The sequence below is a fragment of the Sciurus vulgaris genome (genome assembly GCF_902686455.1).
Source record: "Sciurus vulgaris genome assembly, chromosome: 8".
Lineage (NCBI taxonomy): Eukaryota > Metazoa > Chordata > Mammalia > Rodentia > Sciuridae > Sciurus > Sciurus vulgaris.
The window spans coordinates 61,399,072-61,415,741 of record NC_136468.1 but is presented as its reverse complement, the minus strand read 5'-3'; the positions used below and the strand labels follow the sequence as shown (position 1 = coordinate 61,415,741).

The following is a 16,670-nucleotide window of genomic DNA, read 5'->3' as shown; positions in this document are numbered from 1 at the left end:
TTAATACAGTTTAAAAAAATTGTTTTAAAAGTCTTCCCAGATTAAAAATATTTGAAAATACAACTTAAATCAGCAATATATTTTAATAGAATAAAACTTTTTCTGGGACACTGTATTTTATTTTGGAAGCACTTAGTGTATAGGGCAATAAGTAGTCATAAATTTCTAGCAAAAAATAGTTTGAGAGCATCATGAAAATTTGAGGAACAAATTGAACACAACTAATTTCAGAAGATTTAAATGATATTATGTACTGAGTAAATGCCTTTGGAATACAATTTAAATAATCTATTTTCTAGAATTCATTATTTGAATATTTTAATTTCAGCTTTCTTTGGTCAAACTGATACAATGCCTTTCACAATGTACTTCATCTTCTGTTGAAAGTTAAACAGAAAACAAGAGGTAAGAAATAAAGTATCAAATAATAACAGTTAAAATTAATCTTTGAGACACATGGATAACCTTTCATCTCCTTAATAACTGCATTTTCATTTTTTTAAGAAATACTCCCAAATAATATTTCTATAATCTTAATGCTAGCTGAATAATCTTGAGAAAACTCTGTCAATTATACTCACATGTGGCACTGTCTGCAGATGCTCCTTAACTTCTGATTTGATTATGTTCTCATGAACTCATATGTTGAAAATATTATAAGTAAAAAATACATTTAATATACCTAAACCTTCTAACTTCATAGCTTAGTCTAGTATACCTTAAACATGCTCAGAACGGTTACATTAGCCTAAAGTTGAATAAATTGTCTAAAGCAAAGCTTATTTTATAATACAATGATGAATATGTCACATAATTTATTAAATATCTTACTGAAGGTGAAAAGCAGAGTGGTTATGGGGGTCTCCACTGACATACTCAGCTGAGAGCACACTGGGCCCAAAGAATATTTGAAGCATGAGCTAAAATTAATTGTTGGATGATAGGGATTCCACAGCAACAGGGTTACCACTTTCTTTTGAGGAGGTACAAGATTAGCTGTTGAAGGCACAGAGCATTGATCCTCATTGACAGTTTAGCAGGCATAGTATTCTTCAGGAAGATACCAAGTTTTGACCATAGAATTTGTTTGTTCTTTTAATTATATATTTTTCTATAGACAGCAAGAGCCTCCTGTTTCTGCCTGTTAAATCCTTCATAATGGATTCCATTTCTTCTAACATCTGTACACAACAGTTATAGTAGCAAATACCTCTGTTGGTTTCTTGGCTGTGAACTTTCACGACATAACTTCTTTCATCTCTGCTTTAACTTTTTACTTTTTCTTCCTCCTGTTCAATCAGCAGCTTATTGGAAATCTCTGCAGCCTCAGTTCTAAACAAGCTCATAAATATCTTTACCAATGTCCAATTCTGGCTGCTCCCCAAGAATTAATATCTTGCTAATATTTCATCAACAACAAAATCTTCATTAAAGCCTTTGCATGTGTTCTCATATGGCGTCAGAATTTTCTTTGAAATACCACTCATGATTTGCTGTGTGGCTTCTTCCCATTCTTTGGGGGTGCCCTGAATAGCATTTAGACTGTTAAAACCTTTCCAAAACTCTTTATCATACATGAAGAGTTGGGGATGCATAAAGTATTCAGCTAGATTTTGTTGCTTTGACTGTCTGTGCAAACATTTGGTTTAAGTAGTAGTATTTGAAGGCAGTTATTGTGCCTTGGCCCATTGATTGAAATAAAATAGTACAAAACCAGTCTTCAAACAATACTGCTATCATCCAGGTTTTCTTGTTATAGAGATGATAAATGGGTAGTGCATGCCAGCTCATTCTTGAATACTTGATTTGAGTTCTCTGAGTGGTAGGCTAGGAAGGCTTTAATTTGAACTCGCTGCAACATTTCTATTCCAAAGCAGCAGTATGTGAACTTTGTCTTGAATCCTGCCATTGTCTTGGACTATTTGTGAATGTACTACACTCAAGAATATTCTTCCAGAACAAAATTGCTTCATCTGCCTTTTAATATTTATTCTGAAAATGTTTCTCACCCACAATTATGCCATGCAGCTCTTCCTTAAAAGTTTTGAAACATTCAGTATTGACACTTGCTGCCCCATCACTGACCTTCACATGCTAAAAATTAAAATGATTTTAAAGTGCTGGAACCACCTATGACTTGCTATGAACATTTGCATGTATGTAGGACCATCAGCTAGCTCTTTTAGCTTATCAAAACTCTTTTTGCCTTATCTGAGATCATCAGTAGACAAAGGGAAATGTGCTTCTCTATCTGGTCTCCCATCTACATGACAAGGAATTCTCCCATATCATCAGTCAAGTTGTTGTGATGATAGTGGATTTAAAAGAGGTTGACATTTCACTCCATCACTGATTTGCTTCTTATCTTTTGATATGGTCAAAATAGTTCATTACAAATGTTCTAATTCATGTGGGATGAGTATCATGGGATTGTCACCCTCATGCTGGGCAATTGTCTTGAGTTTCATCTCAAGAGTAATTGCCATGAAGAGAGACTACAGAACAGGAGAAAATCTTTGCCACCTGTACCTCAGATAGAGCATTAATCTCCAGGATGTACAGAGAACTAAAAAATCTTAACACCAAGAAAACAAATACCCCAATCAATAAATGTGCAAAGGAACTGCACATATACTTTACAGTAGTATGATCTGTCAACAAACATATGAAAAAATGTTCAACATCTCTAGCAACTAGAGAAATGCATACTAAAACTACACTGAGATTTCATCTCATTCCAGTCAGAATGGCAATTATGAAGGATACAAGTAACAATAAATGGTGAGGATGAGGGGAAAAGCTTACACTCATACGTTGCTGGTGGGACTGCAGATTGGTGCAACCATTATGGAAATCACTATAGAGTTTCCTCAGAAAACTTGGATGGAATCACCATTTGACCTAGTTATTGCACTCCTCAGCATATACCCAAAGTACTTAAACTTAGCATACTCCTGTGACATAGCCACATCAATGTTTATAGCAACTCAATTCACAATAGTGAAACTATGAAACCAAACCAGATGCCCTTCCACAGATGAACAGAAAAGAAAATGTGGTATATATTCACAATGCAATACTACTCAGCCATAAAGAAGAATGAAAATATAACATTTTTGCTAAATGGATGGAACTGGAGGGCATCATGCTAAGTGAAATAAACCAATCTGAAAAACCAAAGGCCAAATGTTCTCTCTGATATTCAGATGCTAAGATACAATAAGGGGAGGAGAGGGAAGAAGAGAAATACTTTGGATTAGACAAAGGAGAAAGAAGGAAAGGGAGGGGAATGGAAATAGGAAAGATAGTAGAATGAATCAGACATTACTATGTGCCTATATGATTACAAGACCAATGTGATTCTACATCATGTAAAACGAAGAAGGAGAAATTATGCTCCATGTATATATAATATGTCAAAATACATTCTACTACCATGTATAACTAATTCGAACAACAACAAAGAAGAGTAATTGCCTTCCTCTTCTCACCAGAAGCAGAAGACAAATGGGCATTTTGAAGATATGGAATGCAAACACACATTTATTGAATGCTATAAAGAAAACCTGGTTTCACATACATCCATAGTTGTACATAAATGAAATATTTTAAAAATCTTTTAGATCATGGTGCATATTTTTTGATACTATGCAAAACTGCACAAATTTTACTTTTTTAAAATACAAATCTCAACTAGAGCTAATGTTTGATTGCATGACAGTGTAAAAAACTAAACCATGTCTGTAAACATTTCATACCCTGTATATTAAAATGACTTGAATTTCTTATAATATTTTTGAGATTCATTAGAAAATATTGATTCACAGGATTTTCAAATCTTCCAAATATTGACATATTTCATTATTATAGTGATTTGCTTGGGCTGCATTAAACAGTAACACCAGGGTGAATTAAACAATACAAATTTATTTTCTCACATTTTGGGAGGAGGCTAGATCTCTGAGATGAAAATGTAAGAGTTTGAAGACCTGTCCCCTTTGTCTTTTAAGTGTCTGTTTTTCCCCTTCATCTTCAACGTGATCCTTTGTCTTTGTGTGTCTGTGTCCTAGTCTTTATATAAGAACACAAGGCATATTAGATTAAACCTCACCCTAGTGATTGTATTAGCTTTAACTACCTTTTTAAAGACCCCATCTCTAAATGCAGTTTTATTGCACTGACGTTTGAACTTCAAACTATGGGGACACAACTTAGACCACAACAATTATCCAACATTGAAAAAAAAATAAAACATTATTATTTTTTATTTTTTTTTTTTTCTTGTGGAGCTGGGAATTGAACCCAGGGCCTTGTGCTTATGAGGCAAGCAGTCTACTAACTGAGTTATATCCCCAGCCCCCAAATCACTAATATTGGCATCAACGTTATAAGAAAAATCTATGAGTACTGGGCAACAATGTCAGAAGACACTAGCTTTTCAAAATTATAATTTTCTCCAGTAAGCTTGAATTTTATCATTAATAACAATGTTATTTTTACTTTGAAGAGACAAGTTCACTTGATCATGTTTCTAAAAAATGTCTGCCAGGTACTCAAGTGTGATTAACCATCATTTTTTCCTTCAGTAAAAAATTATATTCATGAAATTCAGTTTATAATGCAAATGATTCCATAGTATCTTTTCATTTCAACAACCATATTTTGGGATACAAAAGACAAGTTTTATGAGAACTTTTCATTTTGTCACAGAGCATGTAAAAAAAGGTATGCACGCCAACTTTGAAATTTAAAAAAAAATCAATGATTTTACAGCTTCATTTGGGACATTCTTAAGAGAATGAGCATTTAGTTAATCTCAAAGTGCATGACTGTGAAAAGCACCGTAACTGCTAGTAGTTTGATGGCACTCGGTTGCTTCATCTAAGACACCCTCAGTTTTATGCGCCATGATGTTTGCTCAATTGAAACGTATGTCAAACCAGTGAAAAAGGAAAACAGTGTCTTTGTAAGATCATGAAAATAGTGTTGACATGGTAGTTTCATCTTGCAGGATACACATTGAGAATTACTGCCTCAGATGCATACTAAAATTAAGTGGTACACATTCCATAGCATAAACAACAGGGATGAAGTTTTATAAAAGGAATCTCTTTATGAAGATTTGAAGGGAGATCAGTATAGTGTGGATAAACCAGATCTTTTGCATGATAATCCAATTTTTCTTCTTCCTTTTTGCTTTGTCGGTTTGGTTTAAGAAATTGCCAAACTGGGTATTCTGGAACATTCAGTCCCTTGGTCAACACAAATGTGCATGTAATGTTGCTTTTCGGTAGAAAGCAACTACTCTGGACATGTACCATTTGGAGAAAGTTTTTTGTAAAGAAGAATCTCATAGGAGTGAAGCTCTTTGTCAACCAGGCAGTTTGAATTGTATTTTGTGTCCCACGGTTACAAATTCCTAGCAAGGATTTAAGCATATTTCAGCACTTAAGAAGTTCCTAAAATATTTTTCATGATTAGACGTGGTATGTAATTACCAACATTTCTCTCTTTAAGACTCTTATTTCAGTGACAACTTCAGAACTTCATGCCTATGGTATTTATATGACCAATTCTAGTGTTCACCCTTTTCACCAAAATGGTGCTGAAAGCTAAGAAGGAAGCTCCTGCCCCTCTCAAAGTTGAAGCCAAAACAAAAGCTTTGAAGGCCAAGAAGGCAGTGTTGAAGGGCCTCCACAGCCATAAAGAGAAGATCTTTGTATCACCTGCCTTCTGGGGACCCAAGATGTTGTAGCTCCAGAGGCAGTCCAAATATCCTTGGAAGAGCACCCCCAGGAGAAACAAGCTTGACCACTATGCCATCAAGCTCCCCCTGACCACTGAGCCAACCATGAAGAAGACTGAAGACGACAATATACTTGTGTTCATTGTGGATGTCAAGGCCCACAAACACCAGATCAAATAAGCTGTAAAGAAGCCCTATGACATTGATGTGGCCAAGGTTAACACCCTGATCAGGCCTGATGGAGAGAAGAAGGCATACATTCAATTGGCTCCTGATTATGATGCTTTGGATATTGCCAATAAAATTGGAATCATCCAAAATGAGTCCAGTTGTATAATTGTAAATATATCCTTTTTTTAACGTAAAAAAATCCTAGTACTTTTAACATAAAAAACCTAGTATTTATTGATTTATTTACCTTATTTTGCCTGAGTTCCAAACACATTCACTGAAACACCTGGTTTCTTATAAGCAGAACGGTGTGAGAGACTTCTTGTCAACAAAACTACAATTAGACAGCTTGTTCTATCATGTATTAATTAAGCAACCCTGCATGGTGCACTCTCCGAATCTCAATTTTATTTAAATAATAAACAGGAAATCTCTTAGAGTTTCACTGAGATAATTAAAACTAGCAAATGCTAAATACTTATACTTAAAAAGCAGTTAATAGCTTATGATTAAGTTAAATAAGTTGAAAAATAATTTTTATCAATGCTTTTTTTCATGGAGGAAAATAGCTAGTTATGGAAAGTATGTTTAACAGTACATAAAGTTTTATAATTTGAGGAAAAACAATAGAAATATTTCATTCAGGATACATCTTTCAACTGTCTTATTATATTAATATAGTACTTTAGTTACTCTTCCATTATAGCCCATGGTTATGGTATTTTCAAGCACATCAAATTCTGTATCCCTAAGAGTATTCTTACTCAAATTTTACCTATACTCGTTTATTGTACCTAACTTGAAAGATGTGTACAATTTTAAGTCGTGCATCATTTTAAAAAAGAAAAAACTTATTCAAACTTATTTTTAAACCACAGGGAATTCTTGACCTCCTGAAATACATGAACCAGGAGTTTATGGTATTGATTATTTTAGTAAAAGGAAAGGAGAATAATGGTTTTTAGTTAGCATAGTACATCAAAGTTAAATTCAGTCAAATAAAATAGCCTCTAGGTATTTCCCTCCAAAAAGAATTATTGAAGACTTTGATCTCAAACACCATGTCCAACTCTGGATCAGATTTTAACCTTCATCAGTCTTTGCTAGTCAACAATTCATTTATCTTCACTTTCTTTTTTTCTGTCCTTTTTTTTTTCCTTTTTAAATCCTGAGGGATATACATGGACTTTGCTTAATGTTCTCTGAAGACATTAGATAGTTCTGACAAATGAGCATTTAGAAATCTTTTAAAGCCTCCCTTTTTATTGTAAGGACCAATACATATTATATGTCTCTAATATGTATTATATTACATACATATTCTATTCTATTTTATACATATATATATTTATACATACACACACATATTCTGAGTTTTGTTTTTTTTTGTTTTTTTTTTTTTGTTTTTTTACTCAGGATGGGTTATTTGTTCTTGTCTCCAAAAAAAAAAAAAAAAAAACCTCAAAAAAACAAGCAAACACAACAAAAGGAATGAAAGAAGAGAAAGCCAGAGCAAGAAGTGACTTACATAGATGAATCCCTGCCCCATCAATTTTGTCTTTGTTTTTCCTATTGACCTTAGAATGTGTGTATGGAAAGTATGGGTGGGTGGAGGTGGGGACTTAATTTTGGTAACCAGAACATCATAAACCCCTGGACTAGAACTGGTCTCACAGTGAGCCTTGTGTCCTGAGGGAAATTCTGGAAAATAGCAACATTTAGTTGTCAACATTAGTTAGGTACTGTTTATTTACCATTTTATTGTGTCATAAAAAGTCCTCCTTCACCATGTCACAACTGAAATTTGTCCTTTTTCTTATTAACTAACCTGGTAGGTTTGAAGCATTTTCAATTCAATTTGCCAAAATGATTTATCAGCTGCCTTCCTTTTGCAGAGACAAATGTATCTGTAGCCCTCTGCTCTCCAGCTTGTGCTGACATATTTATTGAAAAGATGAGAAAACAATGCATGATTACAACAAGCTGAGAATGGTCAATTTCCCCCTTCTATGTAATTACTCCTAAAGAGAAGCCACATGTTAAGGTTTTGAAGTAGGAAACTCACATACAAGAAAAAAAAAAAAAAAAGGAAGGTATATTTAATCAGGGAAAGCTATAAAAATCCAATAAAGACTTTATATATTTGTTTTAAAATTGCACTGCTGGTGTATTTTCAATGTTTGACTCTGATTATTCTCTTTCAACTCTTCTATCCTGGATGAAGAGTAGAAACAAAACTGGAGTTCACTTCCAGAAACAAGAATGGAATGGATAGTTTCATAATTTCTGGTGCTATCAGTACAGAACATACCAAAAATCTTATGGGGAAAAATAAATATGTTTAGGAAAGGATTTTGTCCAATGTGGAAAATACAAGATCTTAACAAAGAATCAAGAGACATCTTAATTTTTTTTATTGGATATAGTGGTAAATTTTACTTAAAATATTTATCCACATTCATAAATATTCATAAAGTGACCTTATGATATTATTGGATAATACTGAAAACTTTCCAGTAAGATTCAGTTATTATAATTACAAAGTATATTACAAGAAGAAATCCTTTAAAAGATGAGATAAGTGTGGTGCCATGTTTCTATGAAAAGTTAGCATAATTTTATAAAGAATAATAGTATATCATCTTACCAGTCAGGTTTTTTTTTTGTTTGTTTTTGTTTTTTTGCAGTGCTGGGAATCAAACCCAGGGCCTTAGTGCTTACAAGGCAAGCCCTCTACCAACCAGGCTACATGCCCAGCCCTTACCAGTCAGTCTTGATGCAAGTTTTATACAATAAAACACATAATGGCTCCAGAACAATCCTTTTGTAATCCAGAGATTTTAGGTTAACATAAAATAAAAGCATTATAAATACTAGATTAGTTAAATTGTGGAACCAAGTACTATGTAGTTAATATATTTGTTTTCCATCTAAAATTTAATGAAGCCTACTTTTAAACTATTAAAATATTATGACTGTCAAATTTATATGAGTATTCTTTAGAAAGTATTTAGTCCCATGTCTTTGGTAATTTTTCTTATTTTTCCAGTAGATGAAAAATAGAATAAGAGAACACAGTAACTAGTTCTCCATAGTAAATATACTATTCTTCATAGTAAATACACATTCTTAGGATTCTGATGGGATTGGTTTATGTTGCCATATAGCACATCATTTGAAAAAAATTTACATATGTTCAGATGTGTGTGTGTGTGTTTGTGTGTATGTGTATAAATTATGGTTTCTTTTCACACAATTATTTTTGTGGATAATTTTCATACTACTGCAATATAATCCAACATCATTTTCTACACTTTCCAAAAATTCTACTCATAAACTGAAAAGTTTTTAAGAAGTATTTCATAAAATAGTCAGAAGCCAGCAGCAATGTGTGTAATTTGCAAGGTTTGAGATGTAAATAATGAAACTAATCATGTGATTAGTTTCTTATATTAGACTTCTAAATATTTAAAAATATGCAGAACAATTATGTAATTCACTTTGTATATAGCTACTTTTTTCACATAATAGCCTCTTTTACTATTAAATCATTTTTAAAGTTCTAAGAAAAATGTTTTAATTTAAAGTACAGTGGTTCTTTGGGCAAAGTTGATGTTGAAATTAAAAAGTTCAAAACACTTTTCATAAAATGTTTTGGACCTATTCTGTATTTGTCTGGTAAATGCAGCATGTGTTATATTGTAAAATTTTATGAAAATATTGAAATGATTAAAACAATTGAAATAAAAACCATGTAATGAGTTTTATGAAGAACTAGAAACAGTTTCAGAATTATTTATTTATTTATTTTTATTTTGTAGCTACATGAACAAATTTGAAAAGAAAAATATGCAGACCATTACCAATGATCTCTTGTATCAATATGAAAAACAGAAAAGGAGACAAGGAATACATAACAGGAAAAAGGCAGAGTACAATATACATATTACAAATCAAATAAAATATTGCATCTATAATTATTTTTAAATTGTTTTTAAAATAAAAGTATGGTATAATAAAAACTTTAAGTCTTAATATCTATTCTATTTCTATTGTTTTCAAATATTAAAATTTCTAATATACATATTTTTGACATATTATCTAGCTAAATTTTATAGAAGCTAGAAATGTGGCATTTTCAATGGTGCCTTTCAGTGGTTCCCATTTATTTTTACACATTCATCACATCTGTGACTTAAAGTCATTACCAAATTTTTAGAATTTACCATGCGTTTTTTCAATTTCTGACTACCTTATCATGCTTCACTATGATTTGGTTTTCAAATACATAGAATGGATTAAAAAGGTTGTGTATCATACATAGATTTGGTTTGCCTAAGTTTCTTTAAGATAAGCAAAGAATTCTCAAATAAATGTTTTTGTTTGACTTGTCTTATTCATTCATTCTTTAATTCATTTGTCAAATCTACAGCAAATATTTATTGAAGAAACTATGCAGAAGCCATGATGCCAAAAGAATTCTAATTAGAACTCACTTAATTTTTTTTTTAGTTTAACCTGTTTGTCACTTACATTTGACTGCATAAACCCTCAATTTGTGATGAATCATGGAATTTTTCATGAAGTGATTGTCGAATTTATATTTAGGAATATGATTTGATTTTCTTCTTTTAAAATAGCCATTGCTATTTTAGTGACTTTGAAAACTGAGAATAGTGCTAATCTAGTCTCTATTTAAGCTTTGGTTACTTGATCGTTTTCCTTCCTTAGAATTTATATTAAATGCTGTGCTATTGTCTCAATATTGTTTATGAGCTAGAATGTACTTATCATAACAGAATATATATTGCAATTTGTTTTATAATTTCTACACTAAACATTGGTTTTATTTAAATGCTGTGGCTAACAGTTCAAAAACAGACAGAATACAAATCAAACCTGTATACAGAGGAATTGTATTTGATTATTAATATAAGTGAATGTTATTATTTTCAACAATTCAACAAACTAAGAACTTACTTTGTCTCTGATTTTCATTTGTAATATCATACTCTATTAGAAGAATACCTTTGTGTTTACTTTGTAGTCTAATTCCCTAATAATTTCTAGGTATGAATGGTAGGGAATGACATATTTGGATTTCCAACAGGTCATGTAGTCACATGAGGAATCAGATTCAGTACAAGGAAATACTGTTAGTAGCAAAGGCAAAAGCAAGTTTGGTTGAGGATGAGATTAATGACAATAAAGCAGAGTCAAGGGTATTCTTTAGCTTTCTCTTTATTTTTTCCTTTAATTATTGCCAAAGATAATGATGTCAGAAGTGAGCATATAAAAATAATTTGACACTTTACTGCCTCTTGGAGTTGGTGGTACACTTTTAACCTCTCCTAAAATTTTCCATATAATTTATTTGCCAATGAATTCTCTATTTTATCTCTCAAATATTTATTCTATTAAGGAAAATCTTCCTGTTGTATCAAAAAGGTATAATAAATTTCATTTTACAAAGGTTCTTTGTAAAATTCTATCTTTTAATTTGAATACTACTTATTCACTTATAATAATAAGTTATTTCAGAGTCGCTTATTATTGTTTCTTAATTTGCCTTTAAAAATAATAGAAAGCAAAGAAAGACAAAGGGGAGAATAGGATGAGAAGGAAGAAGGAAGGGAAGAAGTCCAAAACTTGTTTTGTTTATCCTAATACAATAATTTGTTACTTACATCAAAAGGGGTTTACCTGGCAAAGGAGATTAATCAATCTAATGGGGAAAATAAGTTTGAATAGTAAACACTTCACAATAAAAAAAAAAAAAAAACAAGTAAGAAGACCAATGTCTGGAATCACAGCATACTATTAGGAAATGATTAAAAATAACAATATCTCCCAGTGAACCCAAGTCATAACTTAGAAAAAATAATTTTATTAAAATTACTCTGAGAGGTAAGAATTTTATCCTTTTTGTCAGAACTTTTTTTTTTCTAGAACAAAAAACATCGTTTTCATCTAATTATAATGTAAGAATCTTCTCTCTTTAAGGTAGTTTAAACACTACACAAATTTAAAGTTATAAATAGTGATTTTGAATATTTGTCTCATTCTGTAGCTTTGGGTTTATAGAATGCTTTGTTTTATTTTTTCATTTTTTCTTTGTAGTCCTAGCTTGATTTTCTGCATATATTCTTTGGGATAAGTATGAACTTCTTGTTGTAGAATATAAGTTGCCTCATTCTGTATTGTGCTTGTTTTTCTATACTTTCTCATCATATATTTAGCCCTTCTATGGCTTGGTGCTTAGGAATAGGCATAACTATTTCAGTGCTCAGATAAAAGTTGTGTGTGTGGTGCTAATTGCTTGACAAGACTCATATTAAAGAATGCTATGATTTGAGTATGGTTTATCCACCAAGAATTCATGTGCAGGTTGCTTGGTGTCCTGCAGTGATGTTGGAGGTGGTGGAAACTTTAAGAGGTGAAGCCTGGTGAGAGGTAGTTAGGTCACTGATGGTGGTACTCTCAGAAGAGATTAAGTAGTTCATGTTGGAGTCACAAGTGTGAGTTGTCATAAATAAGTAGCCTAACTCCTGAATTGCTCTTTAGCTTCCTGTCTTGCCACATCATTAGTCTCACAGATGCCACTATCGCTGTGATGACATTGCAGTGAGACCCTCATCAGAGATGAAACTAATCCAATCTTAAGCTTCTGACTCCAAAACTGTGTACTAAATAAAACTTTTGCATCAGAAATTTTGTAGTAGAAAACGAAGAGAACTAACTATATATACAAGACCTCTGCCAAATATCTTAATCTAAAGATTTTTCAACAGATGAATGACATTACTTAAAATACTTCCTTCAAGAAAAATGATTGATTTTAAAAGGGAGTCTTGAAAATATCATGAATATGTTGAAATAATGCTTCTTAAACTGTAATGCACATGTGAATTCCCTGGATATCATGTTGAAATGCATATTCTGATTTAGGACCTGAGATTCTGCCTTTCTGACCAGCTTTTGGGTGATGCTGATGCTGCTGGATTGTGGGCCACACTTGATTATCAAGGATCCAGAGGGTATCTTCCTGAAGGTCTATTACAGACCTTATTCTAATTAAATACGTTTCAGAATAAGACCAGTCTCTTATATTGAAATCAAGGATAGCATTCAAAAATACTTCATAAACATTATATAACTTAAAAATGATTTTAAAGATACCAAAAAGTGACTTGAAGAGTGTAAGTGACTTTATCCATGGCAAGAGATAATAAAGAGTTAAATCTGTACTCCTTCTTTAATGAATTCAGCAGCTACAAAATAATTTAGCTTATTTCAAATCAGTAAATGATATTTTTTTCTTTCATTCTTTCAAAGGGAGTGGTTGTTGTTTATTTTGTTTTATTTGTTCTATATTCACTGTATTCATGGATGTTTTCTAATTTTCCACAACCACACAAACCAGTTTTTTCAGTAGCAGTGATAGGTTCATTTTTTTATTCTCTTACTCTTAAGTAGACATTTTGGTTAATCAATAAAATATTTTGACTCCAATATTGCCCAAACACATGTATAATTGCAAACCCCTAAAGAAATGATTTGTGAACTCCCTCTAAAATTTATCATTCAATGAAGGGTCAACATTTTTGTTCTTGAGTTTGCTATTTCCCGTCTAGACAACTACAGCATGGTATTCTTTTGGATAACTCTGAATTTTTTTCAAACTTTACAAAATAATGCAGTTGCTTTTTTAGCTCTATGAGCTCTGTATAGTAAAACTTTTCACAAATAATGACACATATTCATATAGGAGGCTTGTTTACTATTCCCTGACCCCCTATCCTCAGTCCCTTTATTCTTTCCTACAAGGGTGTATTGCTATACAGTTCAGATTCTTCCTATAATTAGTATTATGCTAAGATGTTGGCAATATTTATACCAAACTACAGGCAGAGTAATGCTAGACATTTGAAACTAAAATTTTATTTCTGTGTTATATTTTTTCTAGTAATTTTTAAATTATTGTATCCCTTACTTCTGTTCATATATTTTACTATATTTTAAACACCTTTTCTTTTAAAATAGATTTAAAATCACTTTGATCATAGTACCCTACAGAAAATATTTTACTGTATCATAGTCAGGAATAGCCTCATAATATAACCAAAATCATAATATAGACTATAATTTCCTAGATTTGGGGGTTATCAGAGTCTAACTCCAGATAAAAGTCGGTTATCTATTTATAAAATGCTTCCTTTTATAACTGTGAAATTTTGATATGCTGAAAAAGGGCAAAGTGCCTAATTATATGTCTGGTTTAGATATGAATAACTTCTTAGATGGTCTACCTGTCATGGCCCTCTCAGAGTTATTTGTAGCTTTAGTCTATTCAGTTCTGCCTACCTACTTTTCAGCAAATGCAACACAGTTATTTTTGGTATAGATTGGTTAATAAACATTCTTACTTCATATTTTAACCTCAGTTGAATTTCTATCATTAGAGAATTTACTTTCTCTGTGAGATCTCTACATTTTATATAATTCTGTCTTGAATTATTATGTTATGAAAGAATATCAAAGAAAAAGTAAAAACATTTTGATACAATATGCTCTAAAATATGTTATCTGATGATAAAAGAATAGTGCTCCATTTTAGCATTTTAGTAGAACTAAAAATAGAATAAAATACAATTAAAAGAGAACTGTGCATATGTTTTCTTTAATAGATAACTCTTCTAGGAACAGAGAGTCTCACAGTTCTGAGTTGTAATGATTGTTAAATCAACTCTGGTTGGTAATATGCGTGTTATCTATGGAATGCTAATTATGTTTTAAAGAGGAAACCAATTAAATATAGACTACACATCATTTTTCTCAGTTTGTGTTTTGCTTAAGAATTAATCTCAATATGAGATTTTCTATTAAAAATAAAATTTTATATTTCTAATGAAATTGCTTTTGAAATGAGATTAAAATATACATGTAATTTTCTACTTTTTAAAACATTACCTCATAAAGTTATAATTAAATGGGAAAATGCATTCATTTACATTCATTTATCCAAATAAATGTGAGGTTCAGTTTTGTAGATCATAAAAGAAATTTTAAAAACTCATATAGTTAGGTTTATATTGAATAATATCAAATCTCAAGTGGAATGTTACAATAGCAGTATTAATATTTCCCATAATAATAAAGAGAAAGTAACTTAATATCTAATATATTCATATATCTCTATAAAAAATATAAAAAAAATTTTAGCAACCAAAATAGCCTGAATTCTCACTAATCAAAATAAAGAATGAAGTGTCCCATCAGAATAAGGTTCCAGAGTGAAATTACAACTTCATCTTCCATGGAAAATGAAAAGATTTTAGAATGTGAAGGCCCATTTCTAGAGATAGCTATGAAAAAAATCAATTTTTCATTAATTTCTGCACATCTTAACATTCATGAACCAGTTGTTTGTATGTGTGCCTATTCTTACTTTCACCCTTTCTTGTGGCCTTACCAATTAAAAAAAATTATATTTGGCTCAAACTTCTTATATGAAACCTAAAAATTCTTGGAATATTGTAACTTACATGAAAATTGATATGTATAACTTTAAACTTCAGTATTATTTCCTGCTTCCTAATAACACAAATTGTGCTCTAGATGCAATTTTGTTTGATTGTGCATAACTAAAATACATTTGGTTTGAACTATCGGCATCATTTTACTAAGGTGTATTTTATACACACTGATCAAGACATTCAATCAATAAATACTTACCAAGGGCCTGTTGTGAATTGGGAGAAAGTGGGACAAAAAATGCAAATGGTTAATGTGACTGATAAGGAAAACAGCTAACACAGTAACTCAGCTTCATGGATTCCACTTCACTAAATCATTACAACAAATTTACATGATTATTCTACATTTTATGAGGTTACTATTTGTTAAGGTTTGGATATGAGGTGTCTTCCAAAAGCTCCTGCTAACAAGAAATATTTAGAGGTAAAATGTTTAGTTATGAAAGCTATAACCTAATCAGTTCATCCTGTTTGAGTGGACTGACTTGGTGGGAAGTGTAGGCAGGCGTGGCATCCCTGGAAGGGTTGGGTCACTGGCATGTGCCCTGGAAAGACTGTTTTCCTCAACTCCCCTCAACTCTTTCTCTCTCTCTCTCTCTCTCTCTCTCTCTCTCTCTCCCTCTTCTCTCTCTCTCTCTCCCTCTCTCTCTCTCTCCCTCTCTCTCTCATTCTCTCTCCCCTCCCTTCCCTTGCTTCCTTGCCGTCATTTGGGGGAGCAGCTTCCCTCCTTCATGTCCCACTTTCTCAGTGAGATTCTGCTTCACCTGGGACCAGAGCAATGGAGTCTGCTGTCTATGGACTGATAACTCTGAAAATGTGAGCCCCCAAACTCCTCTAAGTTGCTTTTTCAGGGTGTTTTGGTCACAGTGACAAAAGAGCTAACTAAAGCATCATTATTATTATCCTTATATTATTGATAAGCAAAGTAAGGAACAGACAGGTTAAGTGATTTGCCACAGAGGGCACATAGCTAATAAATGATCAAAGTGCATTTTGAATGGTCAATGGGGTTCCAGAATCTATAATAATAGCCATATGCCATATGGCCTTTCTGGATTTAAATAAGATATTTTCTGATGTCTGGAAAAATTGATTAATACCTGAAAACTGAAAATCATAGGAAATATGATTCTCCACATTACCAAGATTCTATTTACATCCTAGTTGGACTAACTAAAGTAGCAGATGCACACTCACATCCATGGTGTGTAAGACAA

At 31.9% G+C, this 16,670-nt stretch overlaps 1 pseudogene across 1 annotated transcript; it reads left to right on the top strand.

Moving 5' to 3' along the window:
• The first annotated feature begins 5,590 nt into the window (after window positions 1–5,590).
• On the top strand, window positions 5,591–6,106 carry LOC306668860 (large ribosomal subunit protein uL23-like; annotated as a pseudogene). Its single transcript has one exon. The product of its transcript is annotated as a large ribosomal subunit protein uL23-like (transcript).
• The last annotated feature ends 10,564 nt before the right edge of the window (window positions 6,107–16,670 follow it).